This window comes from Rhinolophus hipposideros (genome assembly GCF_964194185.1).
Source record: "Rhinolophus hipposideros genome assembly, chromosome: 22".
Lineage (NCBI taxonomy): Eukaryota > Metazoa > Chordata > Mammalia > Chiroptera > Rhinolophidae > Rhinolophus > Rhinolophus hipposideros.
This window is the reverse complement of record NC_138068.1, coordinates 41,962,080-41,975,817: the sequence shown is the minus strand read 5'-3', so window position 1 is coordinate 41,975,817 and position 13,738 is coordinate 41,962,080. Positions and strand designations below refer to the sequence as shown.

The 13,738-nt window shown below is 37.6% G+C and overlaps 1 pseudogene across 1 annotated transcript; it reads left to right on the top strand.

The window, feature by feature from the left end:
• The first annotated feature begins 12,470 nt into the window (after nt 1-12,470).
• LOC308491008 (translationally-controlled tumor protein-like) lies at nt 12,471-12,990 on the top strand (annotated as a pseudogene). The gene has a single exon. The product of its transcript is annotated as a translationally-controlled tumor protein-like (transcript).
• Nucleotides 12,991-13,738: the final 748 nt, after the last annotated feature.

Below are 13,738 nucleotides of genomic sequence, written 5' to 3'. Positions count from 1 at the left end.
TGTAGCCATAATGATATCAGATGAAACAGACTTCAGGGTGAAAAAGATAACAAGAGACAAAGATGGATATTTCATAATGGTAAAGGGGACTATACAAAAAGAAGACATAACAGTCATCAATATCTATGCCCCCAATCAGGGAGCAACAAAATGTACCAAGCAACTACTAACAGAACTAAAGGGAGAAATTGACCAAAACACAATTATACTAGGGGACTTAAATACATCACTGACAGCTATGGATAGATCATCCAAACAGAGAGTAAATGATGAAATAGCAGCCTTAAATGACACATTAGATGAAATGGACATAAATGACATATATAGAGCCCTTTATCCTAAAATATCAGACTATACATTCTTTTCTAGAGTACATGGAACATTCTCAAGGATAGACCATATATTGGGACATAAAATCAGCCTCAGCATATTTAAGAAGATTGAAATCATACCAAGAATATTCTTGGATCAGAAGGCTTTGAAATTGGATATCAATTGCAAAAAGAAAGCAGGAAAAAACACAAATGCATGGAGATTAAACAACATACTTTTAAAGAATAACTGGGTCAAAGAAGAAATTAGAGGACAGATCAAAAGATACATAGAAACAGGTGAGAATGAAAATACATCCTACCAAAATTTTTGTGATGCAGCAAAAGCAGTTTTAAGAGGGAAATTTATATCATTACAGGCCTATCTCAAGAAACAAGAAAAATCCCAAATAAATAACCTCACACACCTTAAAGAACTAGAAAAAGAAGAACAAGTGAAACCCAAGGTCAGCAGAAGAAAGGAAATAACAAAAATCAAAGCAGAACTAAATGAAATAGAGAACAAAAAGACAATAGAAAAAATTAGTGTGACAAAGAGCTGGTTCTTTGAAAAGATTAACAAAATTGACAAACCCTTGGCTAGATTCACTACGATAAAAGGAGAGAAGTCACTAATTAACAAAACCAGAAATGAAAAAGGGGAAGTTACCATGGACACCACAGAAATACAAAAGATCATGCAAGAATACTCTGAAGGACTCTATGCCACCAAATTCAATAACCAAGAAGAAATGGACAAGTTCTTAGAAACATATAGCCTTCCAAGGCTGAACCATGAAGAACTGGAAAATCTAAACAGACCGATCACCAGTAACGAAATTGAATCAATCATCCAAAACCTTCCCAAAAGCAAAAGTCTGGGACAAGATGGCTTCACTAGTGAATTCTACCAAACCTTCAAACAGGATCTAAAACCAATCCTGCTCAAACTCTTCCAAAAAATTGAAGAAGAGTCAGTACTCCCTAACTCATTTTATGAGGCCAACATTACCCTGATACCAAAACCTGGTAAGGACAACACAAAAAAAGAAAACTACAGACCTATATCTCTGATGAATACTGATGCAAAACTCCTAAAACAAATTCTAGCAAATCGAATACAACAATGCATTAAAAGGATTATTCACCACGACCAAGTGAGGTTCATCCCAGGGGTACAAGGATGGTTCAACATCCACAAATCCATTAATGTGATACAGCACATAAACAAAATAAAGGACAAAAATCATATGATTATATCAATTGATGCAGAAAAAGCATTTGACAAGATACAACATCCATTTATGATTAAAACACTCAATAAAATAGGTATAGGAGGAAAATAGAAAATAGAAAACCCTAAAGACTCCACCAAAAAGCTGTTAGAAACAATCAACAAATACGGTAAAGTTGCTGGCTACAAATCAACATACAAAAGTTCATTGCGTTCCTATATACTATCAATGAAATCTCAGAAAAGGAAATACGAAAACAATTACCTTTGCAGTTGCAGCAGAAGGAATAAAATACCTAAGAATAAACTTAACCAAGGATGGGAAGGACCTATATGCTGAAAACTATAAGACATAGAAATTGAAGAAGACACAAAGAAACAGAAAGACATTCCGTGCTCATGGATTGGAAGAATCAACACATTTAAAATGGCCATATTACCCAAAGCAATATACAGATTTAATGCAATCACCATCAAAATCCCAATGGCCTTTTAAAAGAAATAGAACAAAAAATCATCAGATTTGTTTGGAAACACAAAAGACCCTGAATAACCAAAGCAATCTTAAGAAAAAAGAACAATACTGGAGGTATCGCACACCCTGACTTTAGCTTGTGCTACAGGGCTACAATAATCAAAACAGCATGGTATTGGCAGAAAAACAGACACATAGACCAATGGAATAGAATTGAGAACCCAGAATTAAAACCACATAAATATGGACAGATAATATTTGACAAAGAAGCTAAAAACGTACAATGGAGGAAAGACATCCTGTTAAATAAATGGTGCTGGGAAAATTGGATAGCCATGTGCAAAAGAATGAAAATGGACTGCTATCTGTCACCATGTACCAAAATTAATTCAAAATGGATCAAAGACTTAAGCATAAGACCTAACACAATAAACTGCATAGAAGAAAACATAGGTGCTAAACTTATGGACCTTGGGTTCAAAGAGCATTTTATGAATTTGACTCCAAAGGCAATGAAAGTAAAAGCTAAAATAAACGAATGAGACTATATGAAACATAAAACCTTCTGCACAGCAAAAGAAAACGACAAAATAAAGAGGCAACCAACTGAACAGTATAAGATTTTTGCAAACAGTGACTCCGATAAGGGGCTAATATCCAAAATATACAAGGAACTCATGAAGCTCAACAACAGAAAAACAAACAACCCAATTGAAAAATGGGCAGAGGACCTGAAGTGACATTTTTTCCAATGAGGACATAGAAATGGCAAATAAACATATGAAAAAATGCTCAACATCAGTAATCATCAGGGAAATGCAAATAAAAAACACAATGAGATATCACCTCACCCCAATCAGAATGGCTATCATCAAAAAGCCAATAGAAACAAGTGTTGGAGAGGCTGTGGAGAAAAAGGAACCCTCACACACTGTTGGTGGGAACGCAGACTGCTGCAGCCGTTATGGAAGGCAGTGTGGAGGTTCCTCAAAAAATTACAAATAAAATTACCATATGACCCAGCAATCCCTCTCCTGGGTATCTACCCAAAGAATTTAAAATCATTTATACATAAAGACACGTGTGCTCCAATGTTCATTGCAGCTCTGTTTACGGTGACCAAGACATGGAAACAACCAAAATGTCCTTCGATAGATGAATGGATAAAGAAGTTGTGGTATATATACACAATGGAATACTATTCGGCAGTAAGAAAAGATGATATAGGAACATTTGTGACAACATGGATGGATCTTGAGAGTATAATGCTAAGCGAAATAAGTCAGACAGAAAAAGCAGAGAACCATATGATTTCACTGATATGTGGCACATAAACCAAAAACTACAAAAGAACAAGACAAACAAATGAGAAACAAAAACTCATAGACACAGACAATAGTTTAGTGGTAACCATAGGGCTATTTCATTCTTCATCTCTCTTTTATTGAGTTCTTCATCTCTAGAATCTCTATTTGATTCCTTTTTAAAGTTTTGATCTCTATGGTAAGTATTCATTTTGTTCATTGATTTCTGAGTTCCTTAAACTTCTAACTGAGTTTTCTTGCATCTCTTTGAGATTTTTCAGAACTGAAATATTGAATTTTCTGTCATTTAAGCCACATATTTCCATGTTTTTAAGTTCATTTTCTGGCATATGAGAGTGAACTTTGCAGCAGGTTGATAAGAAGAGGTCTTTCTTTTGTTTTTCACTAGGTGGCACTGGAGCATTTTATTTTCTCTTGTAGATCTCTGCTGGGAGGTGAAAACTGCCTTGTATTCCCTGGGGATGTGGTGTCTTCTCTTTGACTAGGTTGCCTGGGTCTCAGGGCACCACCCCTGTGGGAGAATGTGGTGGGTGATGGGGTCACAAGCCCCTGAAATCCCAATGCTGCTCCTGCAGCCAGATGCAATGCTGCACTTCCTGTGCTGTCCTAGGTTCCCCTGCTGGCATCAGCCCCAAAGAGTGGGGAGGGTGTGTTTGTGGCTTTGTTCTCCTCCCAGTAACAGTGAATACCACACATCAGCTGCATCATTTCTGTATCTTCACCCTTTTCATTGGCATTAACTGCAGTTAATCCCTGAGTCTGTCATTCAGGAAATGTGTCTCCATCTCTGTGTTGTAGAAATTGTGCTTTGCAACCCGACACTTACTGCTATAGCTTCTTCTGGGGCCCTCTACTAGCTGTAGGAAAGTGTGAGGAAACAAGTTTTGGGAGGGTGGGTGGAGGTAGCCAGGCTCTGTTGCTTTGTTTTCTGTCTGGTAATGGTGGCTGCTAGAACACACACATCACACTTCTGTATTTGGTCTCTGCCCCAATCGCTGGGTTCAGCCATATTATGTGCTGATCATTTATGCAGGAATGCTCGGGGCCACAGGAAGTGCACTTGCAGTCTGAATCCTCTCCTCTCCCTGGACCCACAGTAAACTGTGAGCTGCATCTGTGTCACCCATCTCTGCTGTTCTTTCTTTCCTCCTCCCCTGTTTTCCCTGATTCACCCACCTACAGATGTTTCAGTGTGTAAATATCTCAAACGTATTTGTGTGTGCTATAGGGAATCTTTTGTTGAATTAAAACTGTTCACCTTGGGAAAAAAAAATGGCGGCGTGAGGTGAGGCTCTGTAACGCTCCCCTGGAATTTACAACGAATCGGACAACAATAACTCCACAAAGGACTCCTTGCACAGCAGACAGGCAAGACGAAGAGGCCGACTACTGAAATCACCTCCAGGTGGGTGAATCGCGCGAGCGGGGGAGGAGGGAGAGGAGAAGTGCGGAGACGGAGCTGCGTGGGCGCAGGACACAGACCTAGCTCAGTGCTTGGAGCCCGCTGCGCCCGGATCTTCCGCAACTGCGGGAGAGGGAAGGACTCGGACTGCTAGGGCTCCGCTTACGGCCCACAGGGCTGAGGGGGCAGCATACAAAACCGCTGAACCCAACGCTCGCTCACGGCAGACCTCGGAGCAAAGACTGAGGGAAGAGGGCTGAAATCGGTGGTTTAAGCCCTCACTGCCGAGCGGAGAACGGAAGCCTTAGGCACGGAGACTAGCCGCCCCCTCCCTACCCTCCCAGAGCTCGCCCCGCCCCCACCTGCCCGGTGCGAGAAGCGATAAAGTAGCAGTGTCGGATCAAAGGACAGAATATTTGCTGCTCTGAGAACTGTGGACCGCAGACACAGATCCGCAGCTCAACTAGTTCCGGCAAAGGGGAGGGAGCTGTGGAAGCAGGACTGGCTGTGGTGGTGGTCGCCGCCATTGCTCTGGGCCACCTCTCACAACTCACCCCGCCCCTGGCCCCACCTATCTGGGCGGATCCCTGCAGGAGTAAACAGAACTGCTGAAACAAACGGGCTCTGAATCTGGTGCAGAAAGAGCTTTGGAACTCCAAAAGCTCTTCGCATACCTATCAACCTGTTGCAGAAGACACTCCTGTAGATGTCTAGGAAGAGAAATAGTAAATCAGTGATTGCCATGAATAACCAAGGCAACAAGATAGCTCAGAAAGAAAGTGAAAAGTCTCCAGAAAAGGAACTTAGAGATATGGACCTTTGTGATTTAAATGACAGAGAATTCAAGATCGCAATTCTGAAAAAACTGAACGAGATGCAAGAAAACACAGAAAGGCAGTTTAATGAACTCAGAAACACAATCAAAGAACACCATGAGCATTTTACAAAAGAGATTGAAATCTTGAAAAAGAACCAAATAGAATTTCTGGAGATTAAGAACTCAATAGAAGAAATTAACAATAAAATATCCAGCTTAGGTAGTAGAGTGGACCAGATGGAGGAAAGAATCAGTGACATCGAAGATAGGAACCTGGAATTTACACAGAGGGAAGAAGAAAGAGACTTGAGACTTAAAAGAAACGAAAGAACTCTACAAGAACTTTCTGACTCCATCAGAAAGAGCAATATAAGAATAATGGGCATACCAGAAGGAGAAGAAAGAGGGAAGGGAACAGAGAATATATTCAAACAAATCGTCGATGAGAACTTCCCAAACTTGTGGAAAGAACTGGATCCTCGAATCCAAGAAGCAAATAGAACACCTAATTACCTCAATCCCAACAGGCCTTCACCAAGGCACATTGTATTGAAGCTGTCTAAAATCAATGATAAAGAAAGAATCCTCAAGGCAGCCAGGGAAAAGAAGACGGTAACTTACAAAGGAAAGCCCATTAGATTATCATCAGATTTTTCAGCAGAAACTCTACAAGCTAGGAGGGAATGGAACCAAATATTCAAACTATTGAAAGAGAGAAATAATGAGCCAAGAATAATATATCCAGCAAAGATCTCCTTTAGATATGAAGGAGGAATAAAGACCTTTCCAGACATCCAGAAGCTGAGGGAATTTTCTAATACAAGACCTGCACTACAAGAAATACTAAAGGAGGCTATTAGACCACCATCAACAGGGACAACTTGTGGCAACTGAAACATAAAAAGGGGGAGCGTAAAGGCCTGAACTGGAATATGGGAATAGAGAAAGTAAGCGTACTGAAGAAACTGGAATACTCTAAATATCAAACTTTCTTTTACATAAACTCAAGGGTAACCACTCAAAAAACATCCAAATCTGAAATATATACTGTAATAAAAGAAGAAACAGAGGGAAACATCATAGAATACTACCACACAGAAATAACACACAACAAAAAAAAGGCAAAGAAACAATGGAGACACAGCCTTACCAGAAAACTAAAGACAGAATGACAGGAAATCCTCACATATCAATAATCACCCTGAATGTAAATGGACTGAACTCACCAATAAAGAGACACAGAGTAGCAGATTGGATCAAAAAACTAAACCCAACCATATGCTGCCTACAAGAGACACATCTCAGCTACAAGGACAAGCATAGACTCAAAGTGAAAGGGTGGAAATTGACACTTCAAGCAAATGGTACCCAGAAAAATTCAGGTGTAGCCATAATGATTTCCGATGAAACAGACTTCAGGGTGAAAAAGATAACAAGAGACAAAGATGGACATTTCATAATGGTAAAGGGGACTATACAACAAGAAGACATAACAGTCATCAATATTTATGCCCCCAATCAGGGAGCACCGAAATATACCAAGCAACTACTAACAGAACTAAAGGGAGAAATTGACCAAAACACAATTATACTAGGGGACTTAAATACATCATTGACAGCTATGGATAGATCATCCAAACAGAAGATAAATAACGAAATCGCAGCCCTAAATGACACATTAGATGAATTGGACATAATTGACATATATAGAGCACTTCATCCTAAAACATCAGACTATACATTCTTTTCTAGTGTACATGGAACATTCTCAAGGATAGACCATATATTGGGACACAAAATCAGCCTCAGCAAATTTAAGAAGATTGAAATCATACCAAGCATATTCTCTGATCACAAAGCTTTGAAATTGGATATCAACTGCAAAAAGAAAGCAGGAAAAAACACAAATACATGGAGATTAAACAACATACTTTTAAAGAACGACTGGGTCAAAGAAGAAATTAGAGGAGAGCTCAAAAGATACATAGAAACAAATGACAATGAAAATACATCCTACCAAAATTTTTGGGATGCCGCGAAAGCAGTTTTAAGAGGGAAATTTATATCATTACAGGCCTATCTCAAGAAACAAGAAAAATCCCAAATAAATAACCTCATGTTACTCCTTAAAAAACTAGAAAAAGAAGAACAAGCAAAACCCAAGGTCAGCAGAAGAAAGGAAATAACAAAAATCAGAGCAGAACTAAATGAAATAGAGAACAAAAAGACAATAGAAAAAATTAATATGACAAAAAGCTGGTTCTTTGAAAAGATTAACAAAATCGACAAACCCTTGGCTAGACTCACTAAGATAAAAAGAGAGAAGACACTAATTAACAAAATCAGAAATGAAAAAGGGGAAGTTATCACGGACACCACAGAAATACAAAGGATTATCCAAGAATACTATGAAGGACTATATGCCACCAAATTTAATAACTTAGAAAAAATGGACAAGTTCTTAGAAACATATAGCCTTCCAAGGCTGAATCATGAAGAACTGGAAAATCTTAACAGGCCGATCACCAGTAAGGAAATTGAATCAGTCATCAAAAACCTTCCCAAAATCAAAAGTCCTGGACCAGATGGCTTCACCAGTGAATTCTACCAAACCTTCAAAGAGGATCTAATACCAATCCTGCTCAAACTCTTCCAAAAAATTGAAGAAGAGTCAGTACTCCCTAACTCATTTTATGAGGCCAACATTACCCTGATACCAAAACCTGGTAAGGACAACACAAAAAAAGAAAACTACAGACCTATATCTCTGATGAATACAGATGCTAAAATCCTAAACAAAATTCTAGCAAATCGAATACAACAATGCATTAAAAAGATTATTCATCACGACCAAGTGGGGTTCATCCCCGAGGCACAAGGATGGTTCAACATTCGCAAATCCATCAATGTGATACATCACATAAACAAAATAAAGGACAAAAATCATATGATTCTATCAATTGATGCAGAAAAAGCATTTGATAAGATACAACATCCATTTATGATTAAAACACTTACTAAAATTGGTATAGAAGGAAAATACCTCAACATAATAAAGGCCATATACGACAAGCCCTCAGCTAACCTCATAATTAATGGTGAAAAGCTGAAGCCCTTTGCTCTACGTTCAGGAACACGACAAGGTTGTCCCCTATCACCTCTGCTTTTCAACATAGTGTTGGAAGTCCTCGCCAGAGCTATCAGGCAAGAGAAAGAAATAAAAGGCATCCAAATTGGGAATGAAGAAGTTAAATTGTCACTCTTTGCAGATGACATGATGCTATACATAGAAAACCCTAAAGACTCCACCAAAAAGCTATTAGAAACAATCAATGAATACAGTAAAGTTGCTGGCTACAAAATCAACGTACAAAAGTCCATTGCTTTCCTATATACCAACAATGAAATCTCAGAAAAAGAGATAGAAAAAACAATTCCTTTTGCAATTGCAGCAAAAAGAATAAAATACCTAGGAATAAACTTAACCAAGGATGTGAAGGATTTATATGCTGAAAACTATAAGACATTTTTGAAAGAAATTGAAGAAGACACAAAGAAATGGAAAGACATTCCGTGCTCATGGATTGGAAGAATCAACATAGTTAAAATGGCCATATTACCCAAAGCCATATACAGATTTAATGCAATACCCATTAAAATCCCAATGGCATTTTTTAAAGAAATAGAACAAAAAATCATCAGATTTGTTTGGAACCACAAAAGACCCCGAATAGCCAAAGCAATATTAAAAAAAAGAACAATACTGGAGGTATCACACTCCCTGATTTTTCCTTGTACTACAGGGCTACAATAATCAAAACAGCTTGGTATTGGCGGAAAAACAGACACATAGACCAATGGAATAGAATTGAGAACCCAGAAATAAAACCACATAAATATGGACAGATAATTTTTGACAAAGAAGCTAAAAACAAACAATGGACGAAAGACAGCCTCTTCAATAAATGGTGCTGGCAGAATTGGATAGCTACGTGCAAAAGAATGAAACTGGACTGCTATCTGTCACCATGTACCAAAATTAATTCAAAATGGATCAAAGACTTAAGCATAAGACCTGACACAATAAACTGCATTGAAGAAAACATAGGTACTAAACTTATGGACCTTGGGTTCAAAGAGCATTTTATGAATTTGACTCCAAAGGCAATGGAAGTAAAAACTAAAATAAACAAATGGGATTATATGAAACTGAAAAGCTTCTGCACAGCAAAAGAAACTATTGACAAAATAATGAGGCAACCAACTGAATGGGAGAAGATTTTCGCAAACAGTTCCTCTGATAAGGGGCTAATATCCAAAATATACAAGGAACTCATGAAACTCAACAACAAAAAAACAAACAACCCAATTGAAAAATGGACAGAGGACCTGAAGAGACATTTCTCCAAAGAGGATATACAAATGGCAAATAGACATATGAAAAAATGCTCAACATCGCTAATCATCAGAGAAATGCAAATGAAAACCACAATGAGATATCACCTCACCCCAGTCAGAATGGCTTTCATCAACAAAACAAATAGTAACAAGTGTTGGAGAGGCTGTGGAGAAAAAGGAACTCTCATACACTGTTGGTGGGAATGCAGACTGGTGCAGCCGCTATGGAAGGCAGTGTGGAGGTTCCTCAAGAAATTACGAATAGAATTACCATATGACCCAGCAATCGCTCTCCTGGGTATCTACCCCAAAAATATAAAAGCATTTCTCTATAGAGACACGTGTACGCCAATGTTCATTGCAGCTTTGTTTACGGTGGCCAAGACATGGAAACAACCAAAATGTCCTTCGATAGATGAATGGATAAAGAAGTTGTGGTACATATACACAATGGAATACTATTCGGCGTTAAGGAAAGATGATATAGGAACATTTGTGACAACATGGATGGATCTCGAGAGAATAATGCTAAGTGAAACAAGTCAGACAGAAAAAGCAGAGAACCCTATGATTTCACTGATATGTGGTATATAAACCAAAAAGAACAAGACAAACAAATGAGAAAGAAAAACTCATAGACACAGACAATAATTTAGTGGTTACCAGAGGGTAAGGGGGTGGGGGGTGGGTGATGAGGGTAAAGGGGATCAAATATATGGTGATGGAAGGAGAACTGACTCTGGGTGGTGAACACACAATGGGATTTATAGACGATGTAATACAGAATTGTACACCTGAAATCTATGTAAATTTACTAACAATTGTCACCCCAATAAAATTAATTAAAAAAAAATTTAGTAGGTTTATTGTGTTGGTTAATCCTCTATTTCCTTACTTATCTTCTGTCTTTTTTTTAAATCAATATTAAAAGTGGGGTATTGAAGCCTTGAACTATTACTATAAAGCCATCTATTTCTATCTTCAATTCTGTCAATTTTGCATCATTTATTTTGAGGTTCTGTTATTATATGCATAAAATTTATAATTATTATACCTTATTTCTGTATTTAAATTTTTATTAAGATATAATGTCCTTTCTTGCTTCTTATAAACTTTTTTTAAAATTTAAAATCTATTTTCTCTTACATTAGTATAGCCACCAACTCTCTTTTTTGGTCACTATTTGCACAGATTGTCTTTTTCCATCTTTTCACTACCAAGCTATTTGTGTCTTTGGCTCTAAAGCGAGTCTCTTATAGACAACATATAGTTGAATCCTTTTTCTTTTTTTCATTAAACTAAATCTGTCTTTTGATTGAGAGAGTTTAATTCATTTACGTTTAAAGTAATTACTGATAAGGACAGACTTACTTCTGCCATTTTGCTGTTTGTTTTCCATATCCTTATAGTTTTCCCTCCTCATTTTTCACATTGCTGTCTTCTAATATGTTTAGTTGACTTTTTAAAAATTGGAGTGACAATTGTTAGTAAAGTTACATAGATTTTGGGTGTACAATTCTGTATTATATTATCTATAAATCCCATTTTGTGTTCACCACCCAGAGTCAGTTCTCCTTCCATCACCATATATTTGATCCCCTTTACCCTCATCTACCACCCCCTTTACCCTCTAGTAACCACTAAACTATTGTCTGTATCTATGAGTTTTTGTTTCTCATTTGTTTGTCTTGATTTTTTTTTTTTTTTGTAATGAAACATTTCCCTTCACATTTCCTTTTGTGTATATTTTATAGCTATTTTCTTTGTGGTTACCATGGACATTACATCTAACATCCTCAAGTCATAACACTCTAATTTGTATTTATATCAGCTTAACTTCAATAGCATACAAAAACTCTGTTTATGTACAGCTCTGTCCCCACCTCCTTTCAAGTATCCCTGTCACAGCGTTACATCATTATGCATTTTATGTCCAAAAACATAAAGTAATTATTGGGTTTTTGTGCATTAATCTCTTAAATCATGTAGAAAACAAAAATCAGAGTTAAACACCAAAGGTACTATACAATACTAGCTTGTATAATTACCTATATATTTACCCTTACTGGATATTTTTAGTTGTTCATACAGTTTTTTTAATTAAATGTATTGGGGTAATATTCATTAATAACATTATATACAAGGGTATACAGGATTATAATTTGACATCTATATACTCTATTATGTGTTCCCCAGCCAAAGTCTAGTTTCCTTCTGTTACCATATGACCCCCTTTACCCACTTTGCCCTCCTCCCACCCTTTTTTTTCTCTGTTAACCACCAATTTGTTGTCTGTATCTGTGAGGTTGTCTTGTTACATTTTAATTTATTTTCCGCATATGAATGGAAACATACAGTTTTTGGGTTTTTTTTTCCATTTACATAAAACTAAAAACTTCTGCTTTTCTGACCACTCCCTTCTCCACCCGAGCTCCACTCTGGCTGCCTCGCACTCTCTCCGAGCTCCTGCTAAGAGAGTACTGCCTTTGTCTCCTTCCAGCCACCATTATGATCATCTACTGGGACCTCATCAGCCATGATGTTCTCTGACACCTACAAGATCCGGGAGATAGTGAACAGGCTGTGCCTGGACTTGGAGAAGAAGGTGGTCAGTAGGATAGAGAGTAAGACTGATGACTTGCTCATTGGTGGAAATGCCTCCGCTGAAGGCCTGAAGGGGGAAGGTATAAAAAAAGAAAACACGGTAGTCACTAGTGTTGATATTGTCATGAACCATCATTTGCAGGAAACCAGCTTCACAAAAGAAGTGTACAAGAAGTACATCAAGGATTATATAAAATCAATCAAAGGGAAACTTGAAGAACAGAGATCAGAAAAAGTAAAACCTTTTATGGCAGGGGCTATAGAACAAATCAAGCATATCCTTGCTAACTTCAAAAACTACCAATTTTTTATTGGTGAAAACATGAATCCAGATGGCATCGTTGCTCTGCTGGACTACTGCAAGGATGATGTGACCCCATATATGATTTTCTTTAAGGATGATTTAGAAATGGAAAAATGTTAACACTGTTGGCCATTGGGATCCATCACCCATCATCATCATAACTTTTCATCCACACACCAGGCCTAGGACTGATGTCACCTTGAGCTCTTTGTTTATTGTGTGACCTTGATTTATTTGGGGAGGAGGCATTGTTTTTAGGAAACACATGTCATGATGTTGTCTAAAACTAAAATACATTTAAACTAAAAAAAAAAAAAAAAAAAACACAACAAAATAGCCTGTAAAACTTCTGCACAGGAAAAGAAGCCATCAGCAAACCAAATGGCAACCAACCAAATGGGAGAAGATATTTGCAAATGATACCTCTGATAATGATCTATTCAAAATATATAAAAAACTCTAACAATTCCACAACAACAACAGAAGTCCATTTTCACTGATATGTGGTATATAAACCAAAAACAACAAAAGAACAAGACAAACAAATAAGAAACAAAAACTTATAGACACAGACAATAGTTTAGTGGTTACCAGAAGGTAAGGAAGGAGGGCGGTGGTAGATGAGGGTAAAGGAGATCAAATATATGGTGATGAAAGGAGAACTGAGTATGGGTGGCGAACACACAATGTGATTTATAGATGCTGTAACATAGAATTCTACACCTGAAATCTATGTAACTTTACTAACAATTGTCACCCCAATAAATTTTTTAAAAATGGGGGGCGGCCGGTTAGCTCAGTTGGTTAGAGCGTGGTGCTGGTAGCACCAAGGTTGCCGGTTTGATCCCTGCATGGGCCACCATAAGCT